Source organism: Glycine soja, unplaced genomic scaffold (assembly GCF_004193775.1).
Source record: "Glycine soja cultivar W05 unplaced genomic scaffold, ASM419377v2 tig00005492_1_pilon, whole genome shotgun sequence".
NCBI classification, from domain to species: Eukaryota; Viridiplantae; Streptophyta; class Magnoliopsida; order Fabales; family Fabaceae; genus Glycine; species Glycine soja.
Genome location: NW_021143613.1, coordinates 18,973 through 28,396, shown reverse-complemented (window position 1 = coordinate 28,396; position 9,424 = coordinate 18,973). Strand labels below are relative to the sequence as shown.

General features: G+C 34.8%; 2 pseudogenes; both read left to right on the top strand.

The window, feature by feature from the left end:
- Window positions 1–6: 6 nt before the first annotated feature.
- Window positions 7–3,869, top strand: LOC114404188 (annotated as a pseudogene).
- A 1,499-nt stretch (window positions 3,870–5,368) lies between these two features.
- Window positions 5,369–7,950, top strand: LOC114404185 (annotated as a pseudogene).
- The last annotated feature ends 1,474 nt before the right edge of the window (window positions 7,951–9,424 follow it).

Here is a 9,424-nt window from a genome sequence, read left to right as displayed (position 1 = left end):
TCCAATTCTCTTGTTTTCCGTCTTAGCATGGCTCGTCAAATCAAACATGTTAGGTGTAGATTGGATAAGATAGCAGCTGATGGGAACAAGTTTGGTCTAGAGAGGATTTCTGTTGACCACAGACTTGTGCAAAGAAGAGAAATGACTTATTCACATATTGATGCTTCAGGAGTGATTGGAAGGGATAATGATAGGGAAGAAATTATCAAGCTTTTGATGCAACCTCACCCTCATGGGGATGGTGATGGAGATAAAAGTGTGTGTGTTATTCCCATAGTGGGTCTTGGAGGCATGGGGAAGACTACACTTGCAAAGTTGGTGTTCAATGATAAGAGGATTGATGAACTTTTCCAATTAAAGATGTGGGTGTGTGTCTCTGATGACTTTGACATTAGGCAGATAATTATTAAAATCATCAACTGTGCTTCAGCTTCTACCTCAGCTCCATCAATTGCTCTTGCTCACCATGAAAGCATTAACAACTTAGATATTGAGCAGCTACAAAGTCAGCTTAGACACAAGCTTTCTGGTCTGACGTATTTACTGGTCTTGGATGACATATGGAATGATGATCGTGCAAAATGGATAGAATTAAATGATTTAATAAAAGTTGGTGCAGTGGGAAGCAAAATTTTAGTGACAACACGGAGTGACTCAATTGCTTCAATGGTGGGACCACTGTACCCTCTTATGTTTTTAGAAGGTCTGTCTGTGGAGAATTGTTTGTCTCTGTTTGTTAAATGGGCATTCAAGGAAGGTGAAGAAAAAAAATACCCAAATCTAGTGGATATAGGAAAAGAAATGGTGAAAAAATGCCAAGGGGTTCCACTAGCTGTTCGAACTTTAGGAAGTTCTCTGTTCTTGAATTTTGATTTAGAAAGATGGGAATTTGTAAGAGACCATGAGATCTGGAACTTAAACCAAAAGAAAGATGACATTTTACCTGCCCTTAAGTTGAGCTATGATCAAATGCCATCTTATTTGAGGCAGTGTTTTGCTTATTTTTCCCTCTTTCCCAAGGATTTTGGCCACATTGGTTCTCATTTTGTGAGTCTTTGGGGATCATTTGGATTACTTCGATCTCCCTCTGGAAGTCAAAAGGTGGAGAATATTGCAAGACAATATATAGCCGAGTTACATTCAAGATCATTTCTCGAGGATTTTGTGGACTTTGGCCATGTTTACTATTTCAAAGTACATGATTTGGTACATGATCTTGCGTCATATGTTGCCAAAGAGGAGTTTCTAGTGGTAGACTCCCGTACTCGCAATATACCCAAGCAAGTAAGGCATTTATCGGTTGTTGAAAATGATTCACTAAGCCATGCTTTATTCCCCAAGTCCAGAAGTGTAAGAACTATATATTTTCCCATGTTCGGAGTGGGTCTTGACAGTGGAAGCTCTTATGGATACATGGATAGCAAGATACAAATACTTAAGGGTTTTACATTTAAGTGATTCCTCTTTTGAGACTCTACCCAATTCAATTGCTAAATTGGAGCACTTGCGAGCTCTCAATCTTGCAAATAACTGCAAAATAAAAAGACTTCCTCATTCGATATGCAAACTCCAAAATTTGCAAGTTTTGTCACTGAGAGGATGCATGGAGCTTCAAACATTGCCTAAAGGATTAGGGATGTTAATGAGCCTTCGAAATTTTATATAACCACAAAACAATCTATTCTGTCAGAGGATGAATTTGCAAGATTGAGAAATCTTCATACTCTGAGTTTTGAATATTGTGACAATTTGAAATTTTTGTTCAAAGTGGCACAAGTCAGTTCTCTTGAAGTTTTGATCGTTCAATCATGTGGGAGCCTAGAGTCGTTACCTCTTCATATTCTCCCTAAGCTGGAGTCTCTGTTTGTAAAACGGTGCGAGAGGCTAAATTTGTCGTTCAACAGTGAAAGTCCTATCCAAAAATTGAGGATGAAATTGCTGCATCTTGAGCATTTTCCAAGGCAACAGATATTGCCTCAATGGATTGAAGGAGCCACAAAACACTTTACAGACATTGTTTATTGTAAATTTTCATAGTCTTGAGATGCTTCCTGAGTGGCTGACAACAATGACTCATGTTAAGATGCTCCATATTGTTAACTGTCCTCGGCTGTTGTATTTCCCAAGTGACATGAATCGCCTCAGTGCCCTAGAAGATTTGGACATAGATGGTTGTCCTGAATTGTGTCGAAAATGTCAGCCACTATCTGGTGAGTACTGGTCCTCCATTGCTCACATAAAACGCGTTTCTTTTGGTGAAAAAAAAAGAAGGGAAACTGCTTTTTCAAACTCAAACATGGATCCGGTTGGGGTTGCGCGATTAGTAACATTGAAATGTTGCACAGGCATGGAGATTGCAATTTAAAACCTTATCAATTATGAAGTGCCGACCCTGAAGTTTGAAATATTATTTTGTGGCTAATATTAAAACATATGTTGAATCCCTGGTTCAAGTCTTGTTGATGATTGGCGTGAGAGCAGTGGCTGTTTTTTTTTGGTAGGGTAAACTTAATACCTGATTGAATCCCTGGTTCAAGTCTCCTTTGGTAGGGTAAACTTAATATACAAGTCTTGAAGAGCTTGGAAGGCCTAGGATTCTTGTCATTTTTAATTGCTCAGGATTGTTTAGAGACCTTTTCATCAATCAGGTATTACTTGTCGCTGTTTTTTTTTTTTTTTTTTTTTGTCAATGGCAGCTAAGACCAATTTAGTAGTCCTTGTCTTCCATCATTGATTGAAATATTGCCATTATTGTTTAGAATTGCAACTTGCAGTTGTCATATTTTAATATTGTTAACAAAAGAATCATGGCATAGGAAATACTTCTGAGTTCCAGCCTTCTTCACTTCTAAATAATTAATATCCTTCATTGAAAGCATAACGATAGCTGCATCAGAAACTCTGATAATGATTAAGTATTCGAGTTTACAGTTTTGCATAATAGCTATCTTACATTTTATTTTATTAGGCTGTTGGTTGCTAATTGCTTTGATTGCTCATTAGTTTTCATTACTCAGATGAATCTTCTAGATAGAGCAGTGAGGATGGTTGACGAATTAGATGAACCAGCAGAGCAAAAGAAAGCATGCATTAGAACAAGCTCAAGCCCTTGGAATTAAAGTTCAAGAGGCAGAAACAAGGGTTTTCTCCAACACCTCCGATCCTACTCCTCAAACATTAACCTGGCTTTGGAGAATTCTGCATGGAATGATGAGAATCAGCTCCAGGACACATATCTTAACAGAAAGTCTTTTGGATTTTGATTATCATGCCCCTGGTGCTGGCATGACTGAGAAAAGTAAAGTCTTTGAGATGGCACAGTGGATGTCACATTCCAAAACCCTGATTCATCTGAAATTTCCCTCACCGATGTCAGCCATTATTTAGACTCAGACCCGTCTAATCTGGTTCAAAATCCAAGGAAAGATGGGAAGAAGCATAGTCCATACATTGCTGATACAACCACAGCCAATGCTCAGGTATAAATTGTGGCAGTGAGTATCCTATTTTCAAGTTTGGTCTGATATTTTTCCTTACTTGAAAAGAGCCTCCAATCACATTGACTTTGTATGATAGATAATGGATTTCTTTTGACCTTCTTGAAAAATATTTCTTTAAGGTATGTACACTTGCTCAGACAGTTAGATTTGATGCAAGAACCATGCTGTTGAACCGAAAGTGGTATGAAGAGGCATGTTGTCTAGTGGATATGAGGGTGCTCACGAGATTAAGAAGAGAACAAATACAGTGGAGGTGTAGTGCAACTTTAGGCCAAGTTGACAAGTGGGTGTATGAAGAAGCCAACACAAATTTCATTCATGATATGCAAATGTTGAACAAGCCCATTAACACAAATCCAAACTTTTTCAGGAAGCTAGTGTAGACACTATTGGAAACCAATGGACGTGTGGTTATTGGGAAATTTCTGAAGAGAATATTGAGAGGCTCAGGAATTTGTATTCAGAAGTGGAAGTCAAAATTGAAAAGAGCATCCTTCTAATTAAAGTGATTTTGTTTTCCTTTTCACATTCTTTGAGATGAAGTCTGCTTTGTGCAGTTCCCATCTGCTACCCCTGCTAACAAATATAGGTTTCAGTTCAAATTTGATTGCTTAGATTATTTTCTTGCATGAAAAGAATTTGATAATATTCAGCATAATTACATGATATTTACAACTGAACTGTGAAGCCTTGAGGAAGTCTTTAGGTACGTGTCTATCTCTTTTTTCTTGTCCGTTAGAATGTTGATTCTACTCTATCACTACTCCTAAGAAAACAACTAAAAGAGCTAAAAGACATAAACATAAATTCATTTTTCTTCATTGATATCTCAGTAGTAAACAAACCTTACATCATATAATAACTCTAATGGATGCCAATCATACACTTATCATCATCTAATATTTTAGGAAAAACAAAATAAAACTAATATTAAAAGGATAATATCAAATGTTGTCTAAGGTTAAAAATCACTTATTTGAACCTAGAGACCCATCCTCTCATTGCCACATCAAATATCTATTACATCTATCACATTCCTCTATTATTTCTTTCTCTTTTTAGTTATATATTAGCATATGAGGTCTCCATTTAACATTGTCCAATGTTTCTAGACAAGACTAGATCACATATATATAATTGAGTACTTCATGAACCATTGGTTCACTCATGAATTTCCCTAGTGTATGTAAGCCTTAAAGTAAAAATTGACCGACTTAAAAAAAAGAAGTAAAAATTGACTTGTCATTATATGGGACATGCATTATCTAGCGGAGGTACAATCACCATAACCACAAACTGCTATCCCAACTCGCTTTCTGCCATGTCCTACACAACATCTAATGGTTGACTTTGTTATATGAACACATTTATGAAGTACGATTACTCCTGCTTTCGGTGTTTGGGTTTTGAACTGTGGGACACGCATCCAATATACATAACTCTTAAAAAATTTGCATAATACGGGTTTTAACGTAGATACTTAATTAAAAAATATATTTTTATCAGTTCAGAAATAATTGATTCTACTACTTTATACGATTGGACATTTCAAGGATATCGGTATTATAATTTTTAATTATTAAAAAATAGCTTTAAATATAATACAAAATATCTCGATTCTCAATTTAAATCGATTGACATATTATTCATATTTAATTTTATTTGATTTTCTCCCTCACATAAACATAAATGAATTATTGCCGTGTGAAGGTTTATAAACGTTGGATGTTGGAATAGTGGTATTCATGCAGCGTCGGTGAACAGTGACTTTCTGATTCGAGACCATCCTATATGAACCGGAAGGCGCATGCAGTCACCACAACCTCAAACTTATATCCCAACTCTGATTTAGCTCTTTCCTGAAGAGCATGGCCGAATATTTTCTCTTTGATATTGCTGAATCACTGTTAGGGAAGCTTGCATCTTACGTTTATGATGAAGCTTCTCGAGCATATGATCTGTGTGAGGATGTGCAAGGCATCAAAGACACTTTGTCAATTGTGAAAGGTGTGCTGTTGGATGCTGAGGAGAAGAAGGAGCAGAAGCATGGGTTGCGTGAATGGCTCAGGCAGATTCAAAACGTATGCCTAGATGCTGAAGATGTTTTGGATGGATTTGAGTGCCACAATCTAACATCCCATTTTTAATGAAATAAATTAAAAAAAATTTTATTTAAAATAAATAGAATTTTAAAAAAATAATAAATTTTTTATATGTAAATAAATAATTTTATTAACTAAAATAATAATTTTAGATAAATAATATATATATATATATTTTTTTTAAAAAAATATATTTTATTTATTCATTTGATAGAAACTAAAATAAATTTTTTATTATATAAAATAATATAATAAAAAAATAGGATAAATAATAGTCGAGAGTATCTTATATGTAATAAGAGACGTATGATCTCTCTTTCACCTCGTCTCTGTAATTTTTTTTTTTTTCAAAATTTTTTTTTTTTTTGCATATACTTAAGCTTGTTTTAAAAATAATGATTTTAGATTTATTAATTATTGGATCATTGTTAAATTTGAACACAAGGTTAAAATCTTAATTCAGCACACACCCATCATTGGGATTTTTAATTTACATTAGAAAATGTGATCTCGAAGTTTAATTAATTATTTTAGAGGCTTTAAAAGTTATGAAAAATTATGAAAGCTTAATAGGTTATATATATATAAAAATTTACATCATATCGATGGAAAATTCATATTTAATTTTATTCTGCTTCTGCCTCAGCTCCATCTATTACTCTTGCTCAACAAGAAAATATTAGCAGCTTAGATATTGAGCAGTTACAAAGTCATCTTGGACACAAGCTTTCTGGTCAGAAATATTTACTAGTATTGGATGATATATGGGGTGATGATCGTGCAAAATGGATAGTGTTGAAAGATTTAATAAAAGTCGGAAGTCGGTGAAGGGGGAAGCAATGTTTTAGTGACAACACGAAGTAAGTAACTCAACTGCTTCGATGCTGGACACTGTTCCCTCATATGTTTTAGAAAGTCTTTCTCTGGAGCATTATTTATCTCTATTTGTAAAATGGGAATTTAAGGAAGGTGAAGAAAAAAAATCCAAATCTAGTGGATATCGGAAAAGAAATTGTGGAAAAATGCCGAGGGCTTCCGTTAGCTGTGCGAACTTTAGGAAGTTCCCTATATTTAAATTTTGATTTAGAAAGATGGGAATTTGTAAGGGATCATGAGATATGGAACTTAAAACAAAAGAAAGATGACATTTTACCTGCCCTTAAGTTGAGCTATTGTTAGGGAAGTGATAAGGACAGTAGAAGACATACTCAAGGAGAAAGAACCAAAGGTGCAACCAGGGCTGCAAATAGAGAAGCCCAAGAGAAAGGTCATGAAACCAGCATACCTCGAGGAAATTGGCATCATGCATCATGCATACATGCACCCTACGTAGGAAAAGCGCAAATCATAAGATAGCATTGTGTCTTCTAGAAGATGCGTAGGTAGTGGGGATAAAGGCATATTTGCTGTTAGGATATTTGCTTTTAGGATATTTCTGATTACGTTTCCGTTTTTGCTTGTCGGGACTTGTCTCCTTTATAGCAGCTATATATATGTAAGAAATGACGCTTCGAAGGATATCAGAAAAATATAGCAGAAAAGTTCTCTCTTAGTTCTCTCTCTCTCACTCTCTGGAGGCTTGTCTTGGTCCTCGAATTCCAAGACGTAACAGCTATGATCAAATGCCATCTTATTTGAGGCTCTGTTTTGCTTACTTTTCCCTTTTTTATCCTAAAGATTTTGGCCTTTCTGGTTCTTATTTTGTTAGTCTTTGGGGATCACTTGGATTACTTCGATCTCCCTCTGGAAGTCATAAGCTAGGGAATATATAGCAGAGTTACATTCAAGATCATTTCTGGAGGATTTTGTGGACTTTGGCCACTTTTACTATTTCAAAGTACATGATTTGGTGCATGATCTTTCCGTGTATGTTGCAAGAGAGGAGCTTCCTAGTGGTAAACTCCCATACTTGCAATATACCTGAGCATGTAAGGCATTTATCTGTTGTTGAGAATGATTCACTTAGCCATGCTTTGTTCCCCAAGTCCAGAAATGTGAGAACTATATTATTTCCGATTGTGGGAATGGGTGTTGGCAGTGAAGCTCTTTTGGATACATTGAAAACAAGTTACAAAAACTTACGGGTTTTAGATTTAAGTGATTCGTCATTTGAGAGTCTACCTAATTCAATTGCAAAACTGGAACATCTGCGAGCTCTCACTGTTGCCAATAACTGCAAAATAAAGAGACTTCCTCATTCTATATGCAAACTCCAAAATTTGGAAATTTTGTCACTCAGAGGATGCAAGGAGCTTGAAACATTGCCCAGAGGATTTGGGATGTTAATCAGCCTTCGAAAATTCTACATAACCACAAAACAATCTATTTTCAAGATTACGCAATCTTGAAACTTTGACTTTTGAATATGGTGACAATTTGATGTTTTTCAAATGCAGACATGGATCCGGTTGAGATTGCGTAATAACACAAAAATGTTGTGCAGGCATGGAGACTGCAATGTAAAACATTATCATGTATGAAATCGTTGACCCTGAAATTTCAAATATTATGTGGTGGCTAAAATTAAAATATATGGTGAATCCCTGGCTCAATTCTTGTGGATAATTGGTGTGAGTCCAGTGGCTTATACCTTCGTTAGGGTAAACTGGGTGGAACAATGTAAGTGTTGAAGAACTTGGAAATCCCAGGATTGATGTCGTATTGCCGTTGTTAAATGCTCAGAGACCTTTTCATCGATAAGGTATTACTGCTAGGACCAATTTCGTAGACATCGTGTTCCGTCATTGATTTGAATATTGCTATTACGGTTTAGGATGGCAACTTGCGTAACATCTTTTTTTTCCCCTCAAATAAATTAAAAAAATTATTTAAAAATAATTAGAGTTTTAAAAAATAATGAATTTTTTCTAATTAAATAATTAAGAAGAAATATTTTTATTAAATAAAATAATAATTTTAAGGTAAATAAAATAAATATATGTTCTTAGAAAAAAATATTTTATTTATTCATTTGATAGGAAGTCAAATAAATTTTTTTATATAAAATAAAAAAAAGTAAATAATAGTCTAATAGTACCCTAATTATAAATAGTCAGTTCTTATATTTACGATAGTTCTCTTTTTCTTTTAAATTTGTTTTTCCTATTCTCTCACCCAAAATCTTATCTTTTTTAACGCATACACTAAAACTTGTTTCAATAAAACTATGATTTCAGACTTGTTAACCGTTGGATTGTCATAAAATTTGAATACGATGTTCGAAACTTATTTTCTCACACCTCACCGTTGGGATTTGTGAACTAATATCTGTGAATACCTAAATATGTCTCTCGCATGAAACTTTCTTTTTCCTGCAAATACCTAAATATGTCCCAGTAAAACTATGATCATAAACTTGTTAACAGTTGGATCTTTGTAAAATTTGAACACCAGATTAGGAGCTTGTTTTCACAGATTTGCATCGTTGGAATCTGTGAAATAATGTTTGTGGTGAGAAAAATATCCCTCGCACGGAGACAATGAAATGGAGGCTCTAATCCCTTCTCCTTGTCTCTTTGAAAATCCTAACAGAGCAACCAGAAAAAAAAGTTTGAGGAATCTTAGGAAACCGTTAGAGATGTTGCTATCGCTTTAGAACTACACACGTGAGCCCACTTAGAGGTAAGATATGATTTTATCACAATTGAAGTCAAGATGAACATGTGTAGGGATCCTTAGAGGATCAAATTGGGATTTATTTTGGGATGTTTATTGTATTATAATTCTTCCTGTACGACTACAATTATGAAATTGTTGTCTTTGACGAACCAATTGATGCCCTAATGCAAATTGGTTGATAAAATTGAGTGCTCTTGGTGTTTT